Raw genomic sequence first — 23,172 nt, 5'->3', positions numbered from 1 at the left:
GATTCTAGTGCATGTAATAGATGTCTAATAGCTGATACTGCTAGGGAGTACTTGCTTTTAAAAGCTGTGTGCAGATATGACTCAATCCAATTAAAAAGCTTTGTAATGATCACATAAAGTTCAGATTTTGTCATGAGTGGTTCACCTGTACTAGCTAGAGATGAGCCAAGGAATCTGAGCTGCTCCGAACACTGGGGATCCGACTTCACCCGAGCTGCGGCTCGTGTGTTCCTGTCAGACTCGGATCCCACTTCGAGGCCGAGCGTCATCCTCCCGGCGTTGGATTCTCCCGGGACTTGAATTCTATATAAGGCGTCGTAACAGGGACTCTGCACCATTTCACTATGATGCACGCAGCTGTGCTTCGCTGTACTCTGCTGTACTGGCTCAGGCTGTGCTGTGTCCATGAGTGGCTGTACTCTAAAGTGATTATGTATAGGGGCACACTGCATGCTTCTGCATGCTACTGTGCTGTACTGGCTCAGGCTGTGCTGTGTACACGAGTGGCTGTACTCTAAAGTTACTGTGTACAGAGGGCACACTGCACAATACTGTGTGCTGCAGTATACTCTGCTGTATTGGCTGTGCTGAGACTCTGGACTCACAAATGGCTGTGCTGTATATAAACTGAATGTGTATAGGGAGCACGCTACACGCAGCTTTATGCTGTGCTTTTACTCTGCTGTAAATTGTACTCAGGGCTGCCAAGAGCCGTGCTGGGCCCGGGTGAAGGGGGCTTTGCCGAAATTGTGGGAGGTTTGACCACACCCCCTTAAGGAAAAAAACATTTGTTGCAATGATGGGGGCGCGGTGAGCCCCTCAGCCCGGTGCATATCTGGGGGGGGCATGATCAGGATGATCGCTCCCCCCACAGGCAGAGGAGACTGCTGCTGCTACTCTGTAGCAGCACGCAGTCTCCCTTTGCAGCCCAGCACTGCTCAGCTGACAGGGAGAAGGGGGGTGCCAGTGGACCTGGGCCCCTGCTGTGCCCCTCCAGCAAGCCCACTCCCCCCTCTCCGCTTCCCTGATTGTACTGTTTGGTGCGCTTTACCCTACTGCGCTTTCTTCACATGACACTATAAACCCTATAAGCCATGCAATTTGACCCAAGCTGCAAGTTCAAAGACAGAAAAATAAAATATACTGTAGTTCTGTTGTTTATACTGTTTGGTGCACTTTATCCTAGTGTGCTTTCTTCATGTGCCTCTATAAGCCCTGTGATCCACGCAGTTTAATCCAAGCTGCAAGTTCAAAAACAGAAAACTAATAAAGAAATATATAGTTCTATTGTTTGTACTGTTTGGTGTGCTTTACACTATGGTGCTTCATATGCATCTATAAGCTCTGTGCCTCCACGAATTGATCTGTGAATTGAAAAATGGATAACAATCAGTTGAGAAAAGAGCAACCAAATACTGTTGCTGCAGCTGCTGCCACCAGTCATGATGACGACTACTCTAGTCCATCAGTGTAATCTACTAAAGCTGATGCTCAAGGGCATAGAGGGTCTAAGTCAGGGCATCTAAAGCAAAGAAAAATATACAGTGGTAAAGAAAAAAACACATCTAATAAAGGGAAAGGTTGCTGCAGAAAAACAGAAAATTGCCAACATGCCATTCACCACATGCAGTGGCAAGGAAAGGCTCAGGCCTTGGCCCTTATTTCTGAGTGGTCATTCTGACAATAAGGTATCTTCTGCCTCTCACGATGATGAGACCTTTTCACTCTGAGTCTTTAAGAGATGCAAAAAAAATGAAAATCACTAAGGCAGTAGACCAAACTGTACATTCATAAACAAAAATGTCACAAATCCCTGTGGAGAGTCTAAGTGCACTTTCAGATTTAATTTGAGGGTAATTGCATCCAAATCACCTAATTTGGATGTAATTACCCTCAAATTAATTCTGAAAGTCTGCAGTTAAAGCACATCTTGTTTGTTTTATTTCAAAGCCATTGTGGTGGTGAATAGTGTCCAGAATATGACAATTCTGTCAATGTCCCAATATTTATGCACCTGACTGTATATATATATATATAAAATTAATTTATTGCCACATATTCCACAGCGCTTTACAGAGAATATCTTACCATTCACATCAGTCCCTGCCCCAGTGGAGCTTACACTCTATGATCCCTATCACATGCGCATACACATACACAATAGGGTTAATTTGTGTTGGGAGCCAATTAACCTACCTGTATATTTTTGGAGTGTGGGAGGAATCCGGAGTACCCGGAGGAAACCCACGCAAGCACAATACAAACACTGCACAGGTATATATATATATATATCTTGTAACAGCTTGAGAAATGGTAATTTGTGCCAGAAATGTTGCAGATTTGCGCAATAAACACATTTTGTGTGGTGCAACTGCTCCAGAGTTTTTGCCCCTCTCTACAGTGAAGCTGGTGATATACAGAGTAGCCTGCCTCTGAATGAGCTGGCGTTGTTTGTTAGATACTGCAGCTGCTGAAGGTGATTCACCCACCCAGTGGGCTGTCACATTCATGTAATCTTTAGTTTGCCACTACCACTTGTCCACATATCAGTGGTTAAGTGGACAGTGGCAGGGGCACAGAGAGGGTGGGGGATTGGGTACTAATTACCCGGGCCTGGGAATGCTGGAGGGGCCCCCGCACCGTTCCCCCTCCCTCCTACATCACAGCAGCCCAAACAAAAACAACAAACAGCAAACAGTGGCACTTGGAGTCATCCAACGGTTGTAAAAAGGTATTTACTGTGAAAGAATCACATTACCAAGTACCAACGTTTCGGGACAAACAAGCCCCTTTGAATTCACCTTGACAAATGGGCTTGTTTGTCCCGAAACGTTGGTACTTGGTAATGTGATTCTTTCACAATAAATACCTTTTTACAACCGTTGGATGACTTCGAGTGCCACTGTTTGCTGTTTGTTGGAATTTGATTACTCAGAGGGCACCTAAGCAAGTGGACATTTTTACCGTCATTTGTATATATATATATATATATATATATATATATATATATATATACTGTATATACAAATATATATCTATATTTCACCCTGATATCACTAATCTTTAAACTGTGCACAGAAGCTTTGTTTTCTATTTATTACATATTTTTGTCATTCAAATTTGACAATGTGTTAAAAATATGTTTTGAAATTGTTTCCATATACTGTAGTTGCTTTTTTTGCACTTGCCCAACTATTTGCTATGGTTGTTTCTTAAATAGTTGAATGATCTACACACTCAAACTACAATCTTAAACACACCACAACAATATGCTAATTTAAGCACCCCCAATACATTGCTGTTGCTGCAACTAACAATGTCAATATATGTATACTTTGAATTTTGTACAAATCCAAGGATTTTGTGGCTGTTTCAAGTATGGGTCCAGATAAATTGCAACACATTTTTAAACAAATTTGAGAACATCAACAATTTGAAAAAGTGTACAAGTGTACTGTACAAGTGTACATTTGGAAACAACTAATAAACCCTTAAAGCATCTATTAACCCCTTGCTGCAAACGAGTGGAACTCTTTGCCTGCATATACATTAAAAATGTGGACAAGTCCCTACAAGGGAAGGGGGCCCGCAAAGAAAATTAAGCAATTACCTGTGGTCTCTTTAAGTACATATATCTCCCTCACACAATTATTTAGACAAATGGGAGTATCCTCATTTGATAAAGAGGAAACCTCTTTTTCAAACTAGTTGCCTCCATAAAAAAGATTGCCAGGTGACCAGTGTGATCCTCAGGCATTAATCCCTACACTGTACAAAAATTCTCAAGTCCAGGTATAATAAAAGATATGGCTCAGTCTGGCATCCTTAAATTTAGCGACACCCTCATAGAAAAGATGGGGGGGTCTGAGCTTTCAAATGATGGAGCCCCTTAGTTCTTATTGTTTGTTGATCACCTTAGATCATCATACATTACTGTCTTGTACTATGAAAAATATATTCCATAGATGGGATGAGGGCACATTGTGACTTATATCCCACATACTGGCCCACACACACACACATAAGCACTCTTGCTTTAAAGAGGGGAGTCCCCTCTTTTAAATGATGTGCCCTATTAGTTGTTTTTATGTGGTAATCACCAGACAATAACGGAAAAGGTAAACAACAAAAATAATCTAAATTTCAACAGAGGGAGGACCTAAAGCCCATATCTACCCCATCATGTGTCAAATGAAAAAGGTCTCCCATCATTTAATGCATTAGGTTTTCTAGTGTAAAAAATGGTAGGTCTTGTTGCTCTACCATGTTATTCCTACATAATGAATGTTTAAATTGAGAAAGGGAAAAAAGCAAACACAAAATCTAAAAAAAAAAATTATTATCGTATTCAATGTAGTTGTGATAACTGTTGCGTAGAATCCTGTTATTTGCATGAAACACAAAAAAAGGGATTTGCAATGATTATGAAAAACAAAAAAAATTTAGATTTGCTTTTTGTTTTTGAAATTTCAACAAAAATATAATTTATGGGAAATTTTGTAAAATTTTCATTGACTTTTTAGAAGTTGCAAAAAGACTAATGGTACTTTCTGAAAATGCAATGTCTTCTGAATAAAAGCAAGGTATAATGTGTGTGGCTAGTGCATATAAAGATAGCAATATTGGTATTGGAGTTGGACTGACGAACACGAAGGTCAAAAATGGACTCAGCATAGGACTGAGAATAAACTCAGCAACGAAGAGGTAAAAGCAATGTTTTTGTCTGAATCACGAGCAAAACATTTGTGCTGATGTGATAAACATCCCATAAATCACACTGCAGAGAAGGTTTTTTCTTTTCTATATACAATGCAGAATGTACTGTATATTTACTGTTTTAATGAGAGATGTGTGGGATCGGTTTTACTCGGTTATTTTCGCCACATTAGCGCATTTTCGGATTAGTTCGGATTTATCTGATTGGCTATCTAAAACACGCGAGAGACGGATAGCCAATAAGATATATCCGAACTAATCTGAACTTGCGCTAATGTGGCGAAAAGTACCAAGTAAAACCAAACCCGCACTTCTCTAGTTTTAAATGAAAACTGACCTTTTTTTAATCAAACCATTTACATTTACCTTTTTCTACAATAATGGGAATTTTGAAATATGTTTTTGTCTGAATATAAAAGTAAAATGATGTTGCTATGTCAAATTCTGGCAGCCCATCCACACTAGATGTTGAATGATATAGATTGTAAGCTTGCAAGCAGGGCCTTTCCACCTCTAGGTCTGTCTGTTATTACCTAGTTTTGTTCTATTAATGTTTCCCAGGGCCAGATTAAGGCTTGTGGGGGCCCCAGGGCAACTAAGTTTCGGGGGGCCCCTTCAAGCCACACAGAGTCGAGCCCAGCCCAGCCATGGCCCCAGTAGCAGTCTGCCCCAGCAGTGCCCCCAGTAGCAGTCCCCCCTCAACAGTAGTTCTCCCAGGAGTACCCCTAGTTATAATCCCCCTCTATGCTGTGTCCCCTAGTAGTGGTCCCACCAATGTGCAGTGCACCCAGTAGTAGTCCCCCCAGTAGTACCCCCAGCAGTGCCTAGTAGTCCTCCCAGCAGTGCCCCTCGTAGCACCCCCTGCAGTGCCCCTAGTAGTAGCCCCCAGCAGTGCCCCTTATAGTAACCCCTGCAGTGCCCCTAGTAGTAGTACCCCCCCAGCAATGCCCCTTGTACACCCCAACGACACACACAAAAAAAACCAACAACTTCCACTTACCTTAATCCCCGCTCTGTCATCTGCTCCTCCGTCCGGCGCCCTCCTGGGCCGGCCCGCTCTGCTTGATGGGAGAGACGACATGGCGTCTCTCCCATCAGCCACTGCGGGAGCCGGAAGACGGAGGCTCCGGCAGTGGGAGCAGCAGCTGATGAGCGTCTGACTGACTCTCATCGGCTGCTAAAACAAACACACAGCTGCCGGCACTGGCGGCTATTTGCGTTTGTGCTGTGTGCAGTCCACACTACCACCCTGCCCCAAGCTGATACAGCAGCACTGACTGTGCTGCTGCATGCAGTAGAATGGCCGCAGCTGCAGAGCGCCCCTCCTCCCGGGAACAGGTGCCGCCGGCACCTGTTCTCGGCAGGGTCACACGTCAGCGACCCTGTGTGGGGGCCCTCTGTGTGTGGGGGCCCAGGGACAACCGCCCCTGTCGCCCCCCCCTTAATCCGGCCCTGATGTTTCCAATTGTGAAGCGCAGCACAAGATGTTTTGCTATATAAGAAACTGTTAATAAATAAATAAATAAATGCTATATCAGTATTCTTTGACTTGATGATTCCTGAAGTATCGTACTGATTATGAGTCACAAACACTTTAGGTATTGAGTTTGCCATCTTGAATTGACCAAAGAAAAGTTCTGCTACAGGAACACTTGCCAAAAGTTGATCATAGACTTTCTTGATGAGATTTGTCACTGTAAATTTATCAACTGTTTGCTATTTTCCGGTAATTTAAAACACCATATCTGATTGGTTTCCTATATTCTGTCAATCTGAATACACATGGGAGTTCTATGTAAAAATGCAAATTGTAATGTAACTGGATCATAAAACAAATAGGGTATATACTGTATATATATATACATGTAGAACATGATATAAATATTAATTATTCACCATAAAGCAGATTACTTGACCAGAAACAAGCAAGGCGCTTGTATGCACTAAAGACAAGCAAAATTATCCAAACTGTTGTATGACATATTTGCCTTATTCCTCATTCAGCTAAAATGAAAATGAATAAAAACAAATATATACAAACAGAAGTACATGTGGTATTGATATTAATAACCAGATGTTTTAAAACAATAAAATGACAATGTACCTGCGGTGAAATGTTTTTTTCACCACAGGTACATTTATTTATTTGAGGACTGTTACAGGAACAGTTAGATTGTCTATTATCTTTAATATTGGTAAAGTCTGGTAAAATTCTAAATAAAAAATAATTTGTTAGTAACTTTTGCCAAAGACAAGAATTCCCTTTGACAATATATTAGGAACTCTCCATATAAATGCGGCGAACAAGGCTTATTTGTGAAACTGAAAAAAATGTAAATAAGCAAATGACATTCTTAAATTTTTTGACAAAATGTGCAGTTTTTAAGAGTAGTGCATATACATATTGCAGTGTGTATGGGAAGTATAAAAATGTACATCTTCTGGCAGAAGGAGCTTGGCATATCAGAGTATTTCCTGTGGTGTGGAATACGAGTTTGAAATTCATTATGTCATCATTCAGCCTATCCCTAATACTAATCCTAACTGTAGCCTAACCGTAACGCTGATATATACATAATGTTGACATTCTGAACCATTCGACATTAATGTCGACATTGTACGATGTAAATGTCAACAATATGACTGTCTACTACCGTTTCCTATTTGTGGGTGTGAAGATCCACTGCAATGCCTGCTACAGACAGGAGGTGGCAGTGCACCATCAACACTGCCACCTGTGCATTCTTTGTCAGTTACTGCTTAATGGTGCATACACACGATCAGATTTTTCCTTCAGATATGAACGATAACGATTTAAAAATCGTTCAGTCGTTCATATCTGAAGGAAAATCGTTCATATCTGACATGCCTGAACGATGGACGATCAACGATGCGCGTTCCCGTTTGTCAGATAACGATATCTGACATCTGATGGGTTTGCAGTCAGACTTGGACGATTCCATTCATTTTAATGCAGTCAAAAATCGTTCAATCGTTCAAATCGTTCAAAACTTTGGTAAAATCGTTCAAATCGTTCAATCGTTCAGTCGTTCATCTGACAAATCTGACAAATCTGACCGTGTGTACGCTCCATAACTCTTTGCTAAAGGTTAGATAATTTAGGGGCCTATTCATGAAGCAGTGAAAAGCCCTGTTTAGCTGAAAACAGGGCTTTTCACTTTTCTCGTCTATTCATATAGAAGCTTACCATGGAGGAAGATATTCTTTCTCCTGCAGCAAGCTCTGGTTTCTTTAAGCATCGCATCACCATACTTTAATATGGTGAGTATGATTCACTAAGAAATTGAAAGCTTTGTTTTCTGTTTTGTCTGCTGTAACAGATTCGCCATCTGTGGACGGCGTAATCTGTTCATTCCTATGTTAAGGACAGGGAAGTGGAATACTTCCCTGTCCTTCGGGTACTCCTCCATGATGACTCCGCCCCCTCCTGTGCCAGTAGCCAATCAGAGGATCTCAGGGCATATACATATGCTGGGTCTCCTCCTGCTGACTGCCCCCACTGACACGGTGTCAACCCCACCTGCTCTGTTCCTATCCCTGCCGCCACTATGGTAAGGTGACCCGGCATAGGCATATGCCCGGTCACTTCCGTTCTGACTGTCCAATGATCCATTTGATATCCCTGCTCTGTTCCTACCTATCCCACCCCCGACCCACCCCCGGCGCTGAAATGACCCGGCGGATGCGCAAACATTGTGATGTGTAATGTTCAATCTGCTTGCAGAGTACAGTTCCATTATTATCTTTCTCTTCCCCATCATTACTTATATCTTCTCCAAGAGTTCTACTGACAACCTAATTGCTGTGTGATAATCCTCTCACAATACAATTAATTGTGGATGTGGCAAAGTATAAATGTAACACCATTTGAGAAAGAGGATGTCACTGGATGGATGAGCTTTACCCCGACACACTGGAGGTGTGGTTACACCATTAATGGGCATGGTCACACCTCCTAGTAGGCTTTCTATGCAGCATACTGTGGAGACACCTGTTTAATCAAATAACTCAGAATGGGCGTACTATAATAAGCCCCCCCCCGGTCATCATATTGCAAAATCTACAACTATGTAGGTATCTAAGAATATTATCCTCCATGGAGAAGGGGTCCTGACAGTCACCTGTGCAGTACATGTCCCTCAAGCATATCACTGTAACTACTTACAGATGTCTGTAAAGCTTATATATATATATATATATATATATACCCAGCAGCAGATTTATTGCTTCAAAGATCATATAGCATTAAAAAAAATACCTTTTCCATTATTTAGAACCGTTATCCTGACTTTTTTGCCTTCTTATTTAATGTTGTCATACATTACATAGATGATTCCACATTTTTAATTATGTTGCAAATGCTGCCAAATACTTGAAATTACTTGGAAGAAAAAAGTGAAGCAGGAACAGTACTGATTGTATACCAGGTAATTATTATTAGGCAGCACCTCACTGGTACAATGTGGACAAAGCATCCTTATTTCTGCTGTTTCTGCATGCTGGCTAAATTCATACATACATTATAGTAAAAAAAAAAACAATAGTACATTTGTCCTTTTTTCCCCACTTGCTGTCATTCATAAAGAAACCTAAGTTGACCAAGTATTCTGTATGTAAACATTGCTATTTCCTATAGGAGTAATCTATACCAAAGTGAAGTTGCCTTATATGAATTAAGTACTAGTAACATTTAACTAGTAGCTAATGATGCATTAATAAATATGTAGATAAAAGTTTAAAAAAACATTAATCAAAAATGGAGTTTCAGTTTCATGCTACTGTGTGGGACCCGATTCAAACATGTATTCTGTTTCAATGTTTACGCGGTTGAACGACTATCGGTAAACTGCAAATGCGAATGCATTTCAATGTGCAGGGATCACAGTGTGATTGACAGGAAGGCACCGTTTGGGAGAGGAAACTTGGGGGGTGGTCGGAAAATTGCAGGCATGTCATTGCAGATTTGGGGGCAGGATGCAGGAGACGTCTGCGATCCCCTACATACATAGGATGGCTCCAGCATCTCAGCCCAGGTCAGAACTATGGGAGACAATGGAGGCGCCAGCCGCTGGGCTTCAGCTCTGAAGGGGCACCTCCTCCATTGTCCACAACATATTCACCCCACTTAGGGCTGTAACTATGTAACTGGAGTCTATCGCCACAGTCGCCCAATACATGGCACCCCTCCCCAGCACATGGGAAGCCATCAAACACTAGTGGAGAGCTCCATGTCAGACCATCAGCTGCTGCCTTCGTCTATCTGTAGCATGCAAATTGCTACTTTACAGTGTCAGGCGCTGTGACGAGGGGGCACCAAATTATAACTTGCCTCCGGGCGTCTGGGATGAACTTATGCCACTGGCCCAGGTACCCATGCTGCATGAACATGCGTGATTACCAGAGTACCTGCGCATGGGCTGCGAATGGATGCAGTTGCGGTGCGGTTTGCGATCTCTCCAGTGGGCGTCTTAGTACTGTTAAGGATTTTACAAATGATCATTCCTCCGCACACAATATCGCACCTGCAATTGCAACACCCTACATCTTTGATTAAGGTCCCAAGCACACAAAGGACCTGCTTAAGAGTTGCATGTAATGTAAGTCTGTTTTGCAGACAGTTCTGTAACTATAAGAAACCACAGGTGATTGTAAGTTATTTGTATTTCAGGTTTGCCTCCACTTAAGCGTAACTGGGTACTCGCACAGAGGGTAATAGGGAGATGTATCAATCTTTCTAAAGAGGAGAGGTGGAGAAGTTACCCACATCAACCAATCAGCACCTAGCTATCATTTTATAGAATTTACAAGATAGATGACAACTAGAAGCTGATTGCTTGCTAAGAGCACCTTCTCCCACCTAGGTGTTCTGAGGCCGTGTTTGTAGGCCTATAGGTGGAAATGTGGGCTAGTCATAGGTGAGCGTATGCAGAGATCTCTCAGATATCAAACGGATCACTTGCACAGCGATCGGGCTGGAATAAATGTGCGTTGATAGTGAGGATGGCTACTTTAACAAGCGGATGGCTGGGGTATTACGGCCACACCTCTGAATATCCGCATTTATTTCTGAGGCTGCAGTGCGGCAGCATCTTCGTAGGTAGCCCATTGCTATGTCTTTTAATTACGTAAATGACAAAAGTATATAAAAATACCTGGAGCACCACTTTTATCCATATATATTAGAAAATGCTACTAGTACCTCATTCATATAATGCAGCATCACCTTTATGCAGATTACTCCTATACAGCAATGTTCAGGGCCGGACTACAGGCACACATAGGGGGTCCCCACACACTGTCCCCGGCCCCCGGCCACATCTACTACCTAAACACCAGAGTACAGCATTTAGCTGTCTCCGCTGCGGTCCTGCTCGGCACCTCAGCTGTTCCCTTTCCTCAGCTCAGCGGCCAAGGAGGCTCAGTACAGTCACAGTCTTCTGAGGTTATGACGTTGTATCTGGTGAGAATGTGATGGCTCAGACCAGAGACCGGAGTCATTTTACTCAAATTACTCGTCCTCCAGTTTCCCCAGGCCATGGTGGAGCAGTAATACAGCGGCCAGGCATAATGAGCAGTGAGTCTGACAGGCAGCCCTGCTGGAATATGAAGTTCTAGAAGTTCAAATATATACATATATAAACACTTTGATCATTTTAGTGATAGGGGCCCCCACACGTTTGTTGCCCAGGGGGCCCCACAGACCAAAATCCGGGCCTGACAATGTTTATATGCAGAACTGCTGTTTTACTTCTGATCAGGTGATCAACTTTTCGGTCCTTTGCTGACAGAAACATTTCCATAAAGGGGCAAAAAGGGCAATTGCCATAGGCCCACCAGAACAGTTAGCCTAGTATTGGATTGCACTATGTCACCTATAAACCAGAATGAAATCTGCCAGATATATTATTTCCTCCTTTGTCTTAAGACAAACACCTGGAAAACAATCTCACAACTAGTTGTTGATTTTCAACTCGTACATTTAATCCACAGTATTCCTGCCCGAAAAAAGTAATAATTTGTTGAACAAGTGTTTTATATGAATTTAAATGACATTTGGCATGTTGTCTATACAGATTTCAGAAATAATGAATGAAAGTCTTGCCTTAATCTAAAGCGGTCAGTACAGTCCACAGCCCGGGGAAAGCTAAATGTTGATTTATGAGGACCATTTCTGTTTTGCCTACAGTTCACGAAAGGTGTAATAGGTTGTCTGACAAAGCAAAGGCAGGAAATGAACCCTGGCATCACAACCTAACCTGCTACATCTGCTCCTAATTAATTTCCACAGGTGATAAAAGATTTAAAGACAGACGATTTTAAATAATTATTTTTTTCGACATGTCAAAATTCTCTTTGCTTAAACATTGATAGTTTAAACTTACTTTCATGCAATAAGTACTAATCTTCTCCTATGGCTGAAAGTTGTAACCGAGTTGACTAAAGAATAAAGTGGACACTTGCTGAAGCTGAAGTATTACAGAAGTTGCTATTATAAAAAAAGATTTATTACTTATGCAAATGTTTAAGTTCATGATATTGGATCACATTACTATACAGTATGTAGCTAAAAACAAAGTAATACAGTCATTCAGTAATGTATTTTCAATGATGGACTACGTCATTTTTATATAACAAAAACATTTTGTTCAGGAAAACATTCATATTAAGTAATAATAACAAAGTATTTTAAAATGGGGTTATTATTATTATTACTACTGCTACTACTTCTGCTAATATTAATATTTAGCTGGGATACCCGGCATTGACCGGGTTGAAGAATGGACCTTAATTTATTATACTGCAGACCAACATTGGAGACCATGGCATATAAAAAGGTGCTTGGAAGAAATTAGTAACTGTCAGTGCAGGTGCAGTGTTACAGTTGATCCTCCGACTCACTGCTCTTCCGTTGGAGCTCTGCCTGCCCCCCACTGGTACATATCAGCCTCTGCCTTCAGATCAGTGCAGTTTTAGGCACTGGAAGACATCCTGAGCGAACTTGTTTAAACAAAAATTTCAAATCAGAGACTCCACGGCCTACTTGGTTTACTTGAAAATACTACATAGTAATTTGCTGTATTAATGAAGAATAAAACATATACAGGCATGGGATCCTTTATGCAGAAACCCCATACAATTCCAAAATCGAAAAAGCAAATGACTGCAGCATTTTGGTGATTTTGTACTATGCAGAGAAATTGCGCATAAACACATAACAAGTTACGACTACGTCTTTGTACACAGTGGTCGTTTGAAAATATGCAAATGTTGCCACTGCTGGGATTTGGATTGAGAAGCCACTGGTGGCTTTGCATATCCACCGATTGCGTACACGGTCAGAAACATTGGACGCACGTTGGTCGGTCATCACACTTCTGAGTAACCCTATGGTCTCACAGAAAGGCTGATGTAACTAAGACACCGGAGCCTTAACAACTGCTTATGGGATTGCAGACGCAGACAGTGACATGTCTATGAAGTGGTCGCGACACACCTGTGTTTGAGTCGTCCCCCCCTCCCCCATTACCATCAACAAATGGTCCATGACTGTCAATAAGTTTGCGCTGTGTGACTCCGGCGCATGTGCATAGTAGAAAAAACATTGGCCATTTGCGAAAACATCGGCTATGTATCCATCTCTGAATTAGGCCCTAGGTTACTGATGGAAATGCAGACATGAGACAGAGGGTCCTGCTCGTGAGAGCTTATTATGTAAGGATTTTTATGAAGCAGATCAGTTCTTACACAGATTTGTGTGACTTCGATTGATTAGATGAGATGAGGTCAATTTTAGTCCAGACATTGTACACACCAGGGGCATCTCTATAATGGGTGCAAGGTGTGCGGTGCACATGGGCCCCTGGGACCAGGGGGGCCGACACCGCACACTCTGCACACATAGACAATTATACTTACCTTTCTGCAGATCCAGTTTCGTGATCTGCAGCACCGGACCAGAAAAAAATCACTGGGAAAATGGCGGTGGCCATTTTCCCAGTGACTCATGCAGGCGCAGAAAAGATGTCCCCGGGCCATTTTCCTGGAGATCTGCACATGCGTGGTAAATTCTGGCATGAAGCCAGAATCTACTTCGCTGACAGAGAGGATGGGGCCCAAACGGAGGCTGCACACAGGCCCCCTCCTCTCTTAAAACCCCCTGGTACACTTTATGAGCCTGATTTAAGTATGTATGCTAATGCAATCAGAGCCACAATCCCGTACACAGCCGCTGTGAGAAAATATGCTAATGCATGCAGCCGCCCGGAAATGTATTGAGATACCTGCCAGATCCAAGCAAGTGCTGACAAACACGCAGAGGTGGTCGCAGATCCTTCAATAATCGTCCATCTGAGCAATCCAATGGTTGCGCATTATAGGCACAGGAACTAAGATGCTAATGCCAAGTTTTTTCTGCGTATGGATTCGCAGTAGTATACTGAGACACGCCCTAATAACCTCCACAACGCACCTGCGTTTATGTCACAACTCCCCGTAGCCACCCCCAAGCCATCCCGGAATGTCAATCACTTTGCAAAGAAATCCTCACTGCGAGTGGAATCGCCAAGGTACATTGACGCTTGCACAGTGCGACACTGACGCATGTGCAGTCAGCCGATAATCGCTCAACTGTGTAAATATCGGCATTGCGTATTTTTCTGAATCAAGTCAATTATACAGTATGTACGCTCTGACCACCGATACCTGGACAGCTTGTATAGGGACATGATCTTTCCATCCAAGCCAGTGGCGTAACTAAGGGGGGTCGAGCAGTGCGTGTGCCCTGGGCGCAGTAGTACCGGTGGTGCGGGGGTGCCACCGGCCACTGTACCGGCCCGCCTTAGTTAGGCTGTGTAGCGCCGACCACAGTGTGTGCGGTCAGCACTACACATTTACACAGGACCGGTGTTAGGCTTCCCTGCGCTGGTCCTGTGCTGCACAGCCAAGCCCCTTCCCTCCCCCTGAGTGCTTGCCAAATAGCGCCAGGAGGAGGGTGGGAGGCGGGCTCAGGCTGTGCTATAACACACATCGCCGCCAGCCCGGCAGCGATGTGTGTGTTTACCAGCAGCCAATGAGAGTCAGACAGACTCTCATTGACTGCTGCAGCGCACACTGCAAGAGCCGGGCTGGAGCTCATTCATGAGCTCCGCCTTCAGGATGATGCAGTGGGTAATGGGAGATGCGTCATGACGTCTCTCCCATAATGCTGAGCGTGCCACCCCAGGAGGACTGACGTGCGGCGGCGGGAGTGGTGTCCGAAGCGTGAATTCAGGAAAGTGTTTTTTTTTTTTTTTTACGTGTCTGCACTACTGGGGTCACAACGGGGGAGGGGGTGGCTACTACTGGCGGCACCATTACTGGGGGGGGACCTCTACTGGGGGTGGGGCTACTACTGGGGGCACTTTATCGGGAGGGGGAACCTCTACTGGGGACTACTACTGGGGGGGTGGAAACTACTACTGGGGGCACTATATAAGGGGCTTACTACTAGGGGCACTGCACTGGGGGGGCCACTACTGGGGGCAATAATAGGAAGGACAACTACAGGGGCACTGGATAGGGGTGGATCACTATTGGGGGTCTGCATAAGGGGGACCACTACTGGGGTCACTGCATTGTGGGGACTGCTACTGGGGGCACTATATCATATCAAGGGCACTGCATAAGGGGGAACACTACAGGGGGCACTTCATAGGGGGGGACCACTACTGGGGGCACCACTATATAAGGGGCTTACTACTAGGGATGCTGCACTGGGGGGAAAACTACTGGGGGTACCAAATAGGGAGGACCACTACAGGGGGCACTGGATAGGGGGGATCACTACTGGGGTCCTGCATAAGGGGGACCACTACTGGGGGCACTGCATAGGGGGGACTACTACTGGGGGCACTATATAAAGGGCACTGCATAAGGGGGGTACCACTACTGGGGGCACTGCATTGTGGGGACTGCTACTGGAGGCACTATATAAGGGGCACTGCATAAGGGGGAACACTACTGGGGGCACTTCATAGGGGGGACCACTACATGGGGCACTGCATTGGGGGAGGACCACTACTGGGGGCACTGAATAAGGGGAACTAATGGGGGGCTGTATAAGGGGGACCACTACTGGGGGTACTGTATAAGGGGCACTACTATAGGCCTGCATAAGAGGGACCACAACTGGGGACATTGCATACTGGGGGTACAGTATAAGGGGCACTACTGGGGTTAAGGTGCATATGGATAGGAATGTTCTGAGAGACGATAAAGGGGTGTGTGTCATGTTGACACGTCCCATTTTTAAGTGACCACGCCCATTTTTCACCACGCGTGCACAAGGGGGGGGGGGGGCTCCATTTTCAAATTTGCCCTGGGCTCCAAATACCCTAGTTACGCCACAGATCCAAGCATTAGGACAGATAAATAGTAGGATTGGAAGAAACAATTGTGTAGTGTGAATATCCATACTAAAGAACCTTTTGTGTGTTTGCTATTCTATATAAAGTGCTTTTAAGGTAGTATTTGATGTTTCTGCACACAATTACACTTTCCACACTATGTAGGTCTTGATTCAGCAGGTTGCATAGATACAGCAGGGACACTCCCAAAACATTGTTTTGTGCACATATCAGGCCGCCTCGCACTTCCTAATGCCAGCAATTCTGTATGCATCAGCCCATTTGTCAGCACACGCAGAGTAACTATGGCAATTTCCAGAATATTTTGCGCATGCGCAGTATTAACTAATCGTTTCACTCCGCCAACACCTGCATTGCATTCAATTCGCGCCCACCTCTGACTCAAGCCAATAATGTTTTACCAAACTGTAAACAAACATAAATAGATTATTCTGCTCAATGTCTGAAGCCAAGAGTTGGCATATTACTGTGAGAGTCTGTTCCGGATCCCTATTCACTAACATTAATCAGTGAGTAAATACTCCTGTTATCTACAGTACATCAGATATTTGATATATTTACATTTACCTGTTTTACCAAAACCATTTGAATGTTTGCATATGATGCCAGCTTAAAAGTAGCTAAAATAATGTTATCACTTTCACATGAACGAGTAGACAGCTTACAGGGCCGGGGCAAGGTTTCTCAGCACCCTAGGCAAAACTGCAGCCTATTGAACCGCCCCCACCACTGCCACAAATACCCACTTTCCAGCCCATCAGGTGAAAGTGAGCAGACGTCACCTTAGTTCCACAGCCACCACCTGCATTTATTACAACAAGAATGTCTCTGTCAGAGATATCCTTAATATTCTGATGGGCAGCATATGTGGCACCCCCCAATCCCGGCGCTCCTAGGCAGCTGGCCCTGACAGCTTACACATTAAATTCTAAATGAAGAGTTTAAGGGGCATAAGAGGCATATTTATAAAAAAATATTTGTGGGATATCACCATAAAACACATTTCTGGGAGGTACCCACAAATATTTAAGAATCCCCTGGATGAATCTAGGGGGGAAGGCAAGCAAATAGCAGAGACATCTGCTGTGTTCTCCCATTATCGACTGCAAAAGCAGTCCCCTTAGGATTCTATGGGGGCTGCTTAATTGCTGAATTTACAAAGCAGAACTTGGCCCCAGTAGCTAACGCCATTGTAGCCTTTAGGCGATGCTCCGCAATATTTTCCAGAAGAGAGATCCATAGGATTCCTTCCCAGTAGAGGCTGCTTGCCCATGCATGGTCAGCAAACCGTGATAAGAAATTATAAATATCGGGGCTAAAACCCAATAATTAATAATTTTGCCCATAAATATTTCCACTTTAGCCTAACTTTAATTTGTTAATGAGAAATATATTGAAACAGAGAAAAAGAGGATACCGCACAGAACCATATTAAATACTCAATTAGTACATACCAACAATATTACATCCTAGGCCATAATGTATCATGTTTCATCGTTGGTGGTGCTCCCAAAGCCCAAGGTATACCATAGAACACAAAAAAATTTAAAAAGAAGGGCTTGTTGCTGGGGCACTCTTTAGATAAATATTCACATGAAGTATTGACATAAAATATAACCTTTAATAAATACAATTAAAATTATAAGGGCCCCCTCCCTACACAAAGTTATTTACAAAATGTTATCACAAAAATAAATTCATAATCTATATGTAATGTGTTGAAAATATTAGATTAAGGGTAACCAATCTCCTACGACCAGGGCCGTAGCTAGAGTAGTGAGGCCGGTGCCATTGCACAGGGCACCACAGGTCAGGGGGCGCTGTTTGGGCCTGCCAATTTTCTGTTTATTATCATTCTTACTCTTATTTCATCCCCAGCATCTCCTGGCCTCTCCTATCTCTTCCCTGGCCCTTCCCCATGAGGCCATTCCCCTTTTTTGGGTGCGTTATGTCCCTTTGGAAAATGAGGGAGCGCCAATGCTCTTCCTGGCACAGGGCACCAAAAAGTCTAGTTACGGCTCTGCCTACGACCTTGTAATAAGTGTCCGAGTATTGTGTTAATTAAATGAAATACAACAGATTTTAATGTAGTAGAAATAGTTATTTATGAAATGAGAAAAATATATATATTTGCTTATATATCTTAGATGACTTTCTAATAAAATAAAGCTATTAATATATATATATTTTATATATTTATATATTCCCCACCAGAAACCATCTCACCTGTATATAAATGTAAGTTAAACGGTAGGTCTCAGAGCTGTTATTTCTGCTCTGTTCCCATAAGAACATAACAGCAATACTAAGGGTCATGAAGGGTTTAATTATTAAGTTTACTACAGCGTCAATAACAAAGAAGTTTTGGAAAAACAAAGTAGGAATAAAAAATAAACATATATATTAATACACACACTCACTCCTTCTGTACTGCGAGAAAATATGGCAAAACCCCACTTGAGAAGTAGCCAGTTTTGAGATATTACCATGAATTAAGTATTTTATTAGATTTTCTTTTCAATCAATCTCACATTTCAGTGGTTGTATTACAAGCCTTTAAATAACGCAGCTCGGCCATGTGTCTCAAATTCAGCTCTCTGCCTTTGATTGTTGAAATCATGGAAACGTCTCTGATCTGGGGGCAGCGTTGCCATCCCAATGAGATCATACTGTACTTAAATGTCTTCACATTTTGCCGTCATGATTTAGCAGAAATGAAGTATGAAGTTCTCTTTGCATCTGGCAGGCCTTTTGATGTCAGTCTCGCTGCTGTGGGACTGCTAACTGAACTGAATGCTTTAAGAACGCCAATTTACTCAGCTGGTTGCAAAGCCTTTGACCTTAGTAGTGGAACTTGGCAAATCAATGCATGCATTTATGTTTAGTATCCTGTCAAGAATTGGGAAAATGCTCCTTGTCTCTTAGCCACAGATTTTTTTTTTTCTTTACAAAACACTGGTCTGCAATTTAAACATTGTTTTTTCTTTAGAATTCAACGAGGCCCAGTTAATTAAGCCTGAGAGGTTATGAACTGCTGGCAGTTAATAAGTCATAAAGTTCTTCAATAAAACAGAATGCTAGATTCCATCACAGTGACAAGAAGTACAAAGAGCTTGTGCATAAATATCTAATTGTACAAAAGGACTGGGACTTCTCACTGGCTGCTCATCTGGAGTCTCCAGGGTACGAGTTCTTCGATTTCCTGATTTTAAGAAGCTAGTTTTAAAAAAAAAATAAGTGCATTAAACAGTAATTTGCATTCAAGTTCAGGAAGCAAAGGACTACTGGTAAAACAAGAATTACGCACTAGGAAAACGCAAAGTTGCAAAGTCAGTGAAGAGGGTGTCGGCAAGTTCTTATTGATCAGAGGAGTCTTTGGCAACCTCAGGTCTGAACTGGACATTTTTGAACATATTAAGTTTTTTTTTCTCCATCACCTGTATGTTCACCATGGAAACAGTAAACAGTGAGCTCTCCGCTGACCCCAACATCCTGTATACTTCCCTCAATCACAAATGACGAAGGTAATTCCCTAGCAGTGTAGCCCCCGATGAGGTTAGGTTTATTTCTTAAAGTCCCATTCTTGTTTGCAGTATTCGCGTCTAATTGCGCAGCATGATTGCCTCTAATTTTCTCGTCCTTCTCTGGCTCTTTAAATTACACAAGATTACAAAATTGTCCACCGGGACTGTGGACCATACTAAAACAGAGTTGTCAAACAAAGCTGAACTGACGTGACATGTTGTTTGATCTTCGCAGAAGCACATCGTTTGTATATTTTCCTATTATAATTTATTTTTGTGTAGTGCTTTTCCTTTTTTTTAGATTTGAATTGGCCTTGGTGAAGGATTTGATGTAAATATTGCTTGGACAGGTGGCCTGGATCCTCCCGTGGGAGAGCCAGACTATCTTACCAGGTTAGTGTAGAATTCCACTAAATTTTATAGAATGTAAGAATAGTAAAACTTGCAATAACAGAATAACAAGCAGAAAAAATGCCTCAAATTCCAGCAGATATGGTAAGAAAGTCAAAGGTATGCATTATTGCTATTTAGCCATCCAGAGGTATAAAAACATATACACAGTTTCATTATTACAAGGTTTAAAGCTAGAAATTTGAGCATTATTTAGAATTTCAGTAATTTACTTAACATAAAATTCTTATCATTAGTAGTTGACAATAAAAAATAAACAAAAAAATACATACAATAAATATTATATATGATTTTTATGATTTAACGTACACACTCACTTAACATATTTGTTGTTCAAAACTATTAAAAAGACATTATACAGATGTGTCTACATACATCTATCCTCCATGCGCTATAAGTCGCAGTACACATGACGCGTGAGCACCGTGTGACTCGTGAGTGCCAAGCGTCATTACGTGCGATGTTTTCCCTTAAAATGTGTTCTATTCGCACAGCAAAGCAAATAGGACACACAGACAGCTTCAAATGATGACAATGGTATGCGGCATGCCTATATTCTGTGTGCAACTGTGGTTTTATCTGTTTGTGAAATGCTACGTTACAGTGTCAGCGGCTGTGACACTGTAATGTAGCATTTTGCATGTATATACACCAGCAGACACACATAGAATATAAGCATGTTGCATATCATTTTAATCAGCAGAAGCTGCTTGTGCATCCTACTTGCATCGCATTTTAAGGGAAAAAGTTGCACGAAAAGACGCTCGGCGCTAGCAAGTCGTGCCACAGCACGGCTTGACTAGAAGTGCTGTTTAATGCGCAAGGAGGCTTTACGTATGTGGACACATCTGTATATTTATAGATTGACTTTGAATGTTCTTTTATAAAATATATACATACCTCCCAACATTCAGCCACCCTGGGCAGGGACATGGTGGATTAATGTCCATTTTTGCCAAAGTCATGCCAGAAAAGGGGCGTGGCTTTGGCAAAAATGGACGGAACCTATGGAAAACAGGACGGAGCCTATGGAAAACGTCACTTTGGGGAATGGAAACGTTACTATGGAAAACGGAGCCTATGGCAAAAATGGACGGAGCCTATGGAAAACCTCACTATGAGGACGTGCCCAGCACTCTCCGAGATGCTGGGCAGCCCACAGGCTCTCCCTACATGAGTGAACAGATGCTATGTGCATGCGCACGGCATCTGTTCTTCTTCTGCACACCTTGTGCACCTTGTGCTCCCTCCAACTTCCCCCCCCCCCACCGCGGGACACTACGGCCACGGGTGGGACAGCAGGACAGTCCCAGAAAAATGGCACTGTCCCGCTGGATTCGGGACAGTTCTGAGGTATGTATATACATGTTATTACTAACCATTATAGCTCAATAAAAATTAAGCAAAATGCAGGAAGACGATAAATATACAAAATATTTGTGCTAAGCTAACAGAATATGAAGTTGTAATAATAAATAATTTTCTTTGAATTAAAATAAGTAAAATGTTTTTCATTTCAACAAACAAAAAATAAAAAATATGATTTATCAAACAAATAAGATATTTTAATAAATGTATTTAGTAATGTTATTAGACACAGGCAAAATTATATGTTTCTATTTAAGTCAAGCGGGCTGGCTTTAGGTGTTTATTGCACAATTGTGTGAATACTGACAACATACACAAAATATCCAATGATTCTTGTTCAAATGGTATCGTGTTACTTCATCGTGGAGTCTTCCTTTGTATTTGACTCTTGATTGTTGTCCTTAGGTAGGGTGTCCCCTATTTTGGGGGGGACCATGGATTATTCCATGGATTTCAGCCATGGAATAACCAATCTTGTGCATGCTGACATTATGGAAGGTGGACCCCACACCGGGTGTCCCCCTACTATAGTGTCACCAACCCAGGCTGATTCATCCAAAAGCTGGTTAGTGAAGATTCACCCACCCCTCCCTTCCCTATTTTTCACTACCAGCCTAGACTTAAACCAGTCAGAGGCAAAGAGCCAAAAAATATCTGTGGTCAAGTTGAAGAGTCGTTCGCATACGTGTGTTCAAAAATGGGGCGTGGCCTAGCTGTCACAGGGCCACACCCCATTTTTGTGCGCACGCCTTTGGTATGACATTTGCAGGAGCATGACCTTGTGTCACACCCCCATTTTTAGTCACTTTGGCGGCGAGGCCAGTACATTGAAAATACACAACTTACATAAAGTTCCCAATATAATTTTTTCACTGTTGAAGTGACAGAAAAAGCCAGAGCAATATAGGAAACATTGAAATAGCCATGTTCACATAAATTACACAGAAACAAGCCAGATCCACATAATATACATTTGAAATACACATCCAAATAAAATACATATTGAAATCCAGAACCACATAAAATACATTGAGAAAGCCAGTGCCCATTATGCTGTGCCCCTTGTAGTTGTGTGCCAAATGCAATGCCCCCTGTAGCTGTGCCCATTAAGCAATGCCCCCAGTAGTTGTGGCCCTTATGCAATGCCCCCTGTAGCTGTGCCAATTATGCATTGTCCCCAGTAGCTGTGGCCCATTAAGTACTACCCCCAGTAGTTGTGGCCTTAATGCAATGCCCCCTGTAGCTGTGCCCATTATACAGTGCCCTCAGTAGTTGTGCACCTTCTGCAATGCCCTTTGTAGTTGTGCCCATTAAGCAATGCTCCCAGTAGCTGTGGCCCTTATGCTATGCCCCCTATAGCTGTGCCCATTATGCAATGCCCCCAGTAGTTGTGGCCATTATGCAATGCCCCCTGTAGCTGTGCCCATTATGCAATGCCCCCAGTAGTTGTGGCCTTAATGCAATGCCCCCTGTAGTTGTGCCCATTATGCCATGCCCTCAGTAGTTGTGCCCCTTCTGCCATGCCCCCTGTGGTTGTGCCCATTAAGCAATGCCCCCAGTAGTTGTGGCCCTTAAGCAATGCCGGCTGTGCTGTGCCCATTATGCAATGCCCGCAGTAGTTGTGCACCTTCTGCAATGCCCCCTGTAGTTGTGCCCATTAAGCAATGTACCCAGTAGTTGTGGCCCTTATGCAATGCCCCCTGTAGCTGTGCCCATTATGCAATGCC

The sequence above is a fragment of the Taudactylus pleione genome, unplaced genomic scaffold (assembly GCF_031769625.1).
Source record: "Taudactylus pleione unplaced genomic scaffold, aTauple2 ptg000758l, whole genome shotgun sequence".
NCBI lineage: Eukaryota > Metazoa > Chordata > Amphibia > Anura > Myobatrachidae > Taudactylus > Taudactylus pleione.
The sequence above is the reverse complement of the archived record's forward strand: the minus strand, read 5'-3'. Positions refer to the sequence as shown.